The following is a 2,788-nucleotide window of genomic DNA, read 5'->3' as shown; positions in this document are numbered from 1 at the left end:
GTCCATCTCCAGCAGAGGATGGCATCACGAATCTAAAGCCAGCACCATTTAAAGTGAGAATGGCAGATCACAGAGTAGTACAAGCTACTGGCATGATTGAGAATATGCAGATAAGAGTAGCCAGGGAAAAATTTAAAGCAAGCTTCTTAGTTCTGGATGTGCAAGGGGCATATGGGATGCTGCTAGGGTGCCCATGGTTGAGAACAGCACATGATGTTCATGACTATACAAATCAAACCTTAACAAGGGAAGGGGCCAGCGGCAGAATTCAGATCCAGATGAACAATACTAGGAGCTAGAGAAAAGAGTTGAGGCCGAAGGAATTATGCCAGAAGTACAAGGCAAAGAAGATTGAACGAATGTTAGCAGCTCTGAACATATTTTCTCTAGAAGAGATTGACTTGAATGCGATTTTACTAAATAACGAGCAGTCCGACAAGCAGAAAAATAAATTCCCAGATCAATTTACTGAAATCAACACAATGAAAAGATCAGTTCAGTTAACTAGGAGGCTGGAGGAATCAACTGAAACTGGCATGGCAGAGGAGCCAGTGCATTCTGGAGCGCACACAGTGAATCAGAATGCTGATTCAGAACTGAATGGGCCATCTTGGGATTATGCTGAGGAATCAACCAAGAGAAAAGGAGGTGGGCCTAATTGGTTGCTTTAATTGGTTGCTTCTAGACGACCAAGAAGTTGAAGAATGGAACCTAGGCTCGGAGGATAGTCCTAGGATGATCAAGGTTAATAAGCATCGCAATCCTATAATGAAGGAAAAGGCACGCGGGATGTTCCAGAACTACAAAGACGTATTTTCTTGGGAACACACAGACCTGAAATGGGTGGATCCTGAAGTATGCCAGCACAGGATACCGTTGAATCTAGATGCTCGGCCAGTACGACTACAAAAATACTGAATGAACCCCAACTATGCTAAGAAGGTCAAGGAGGAGATTGACAATCTTCTCAACGCTGGGTTCATCACAGAAGTGGCCAGTAGCGATTGGCTATTTCCCATAGACGTAGTTCCCAAGAAGAATGGGAAATTAAGAGTGTGTGTTGACTATAGGAAACTCAACGCCCAAACTATCAAAGATCCATTCCCATTGCCTTTTACTGACATGTTGCTTGATGAGATTGCAGGATACAAAATGTATAGCTTTATGGACGGTTACAGTGGCTATAACCAGTTACAGATCTTTGTTGAAGATAGAGCAAAGACCACTTTCATCACCGAGTGGGGAGCTTTCATGTATCTGGTGATGCCTTTCGGCCTGTGCAATGCACCGGCTACTTTTCAGCGGTGTATGATGGAAATGTTTAATGAGTTCCTTCATCGGTTCCTTGCCATATTTATGGATGACTTTATTGTATATTCAGATGAGGAACATCACTTACTATTCTTAAAAATGGTTTTCAAACGCTGTCAGGAGAAGCGGATTTGTCTGAATCCATTTAAATCCGTTTTCCTGTCTGGAAGGGACAGCTACTGGGACATGTGGTATCCCGTATTGGAATAGAAATGGCCAACGATAAAATCCAGTGTGTTCAGCAAGCTAAAGCACCCAAAAATGCATCTGAGTTAAGCTCTTTCGTGGGTTATATTAACTTCTATAGAAGGTTTGTGCATAAGTTTGCTCCTCAAGCAGTACCATTATATGAGCTCACAAAGAAGACCAATAAGTTCAATTGGACTGCTGAGTGTGAGGAAAGCTTTCAGAATCTGAAAAATGCCATCATTAGTAAACCAGTCCTCAAGCAACCAAACTAAGATGTTATTTTCCATGTACATGTGGACGCTTCGGGACTGGCAATGGGGGCGATATTTGCTCAGCCAGATGGAAGGACTGATTATCATGTTTATTTTGCCAGTCTCAGATTCAGTCAGGCTGAAGAAGGTTATACGACCACTGAGCGAGAAGCCCTTGGAATGGTTTTCAGCGCTACAAAGTTCAAGCATTACCTTCTAGGCAAACTATTTCATTTCTATGTGGATCATCAGGCTCTTCTGTTCTTGATTAATAAAGTCATTATTCAAGGCAGGCTAATACGGTGGATGATATTCCTCATGGAGTTTGAATTCGGAATTTTTCATAAGCCTGGCAAGAATCACTGTGGAGCTGATTTTCTATCCAGAAGTACAGAGGGTTATTTAGAAGCATCCTTGAGGGACGAACCAGTGGATGCTGACTTATTCCAGCTGGAAGAAGGAGAATCAGTTGACCCTGAATGGAATGATGTTTATTAGTTTCTTTCTCAAGGTGTTTTCTCAGAGGACTGGAAGCAAAACTAGAAGAAGGCTTTGGTCATCAAGAGCTTGAAGTTTACTATCATCGGAGGTTCACTCTATCGATTAGGTGTTGATGGTATTCTTCGGCGTTGTGTGCCTATGGAAGGGAGAATGCAAGTCATCTCAGAGGCACATGATGGCAAAGCTGGTGGACATTTTTCCAATGAATTTACCTACAAGAAGATTTTGCAAGCTGGTCTATGGTGGCAAACATTAATTGCTGATGTTAGAAGTTTTTCTAAAGCTTGTGACATATGCCAAAGAATGGGTAGACCTACAGCTGCAGATATGACTCCTTTAACGCCAGTACAACCACTGGGTGTGTTCATGAAATGGGGCTTAGATTTTATGAGACCTTTTAAGAAGGTTACCTCCAGAAAGAACAAGTACATAGTAATGGCTACTTGCTATGTCATAAGTGGGTTGAAGCTAAGGCTCTTTCTGACAACACGGTCAAGTCAACTGCAAGGTTTCTATTTGAGAATATTTTTTCTCAA

Source organism: Adiantum capillus-veneris, chromosome 25 (genome assembly GCF_014529385.1).
Source record: "Adiantum capillus-veneris isolate H3 chromosome 25, ASM1452938v2, whole genome shotgun sequence".
NCBI classification, from domain to species: domain Eukaryota; kingdom Viridiplantae; phylum Streptophyta; class Polypodiopsida; order Polypodiales; family Pteridaceae; genus Adiantum; species Adiantum capillus-veneris.
This window is presented reverse-complemented; position numbering follows the sequence as displayed.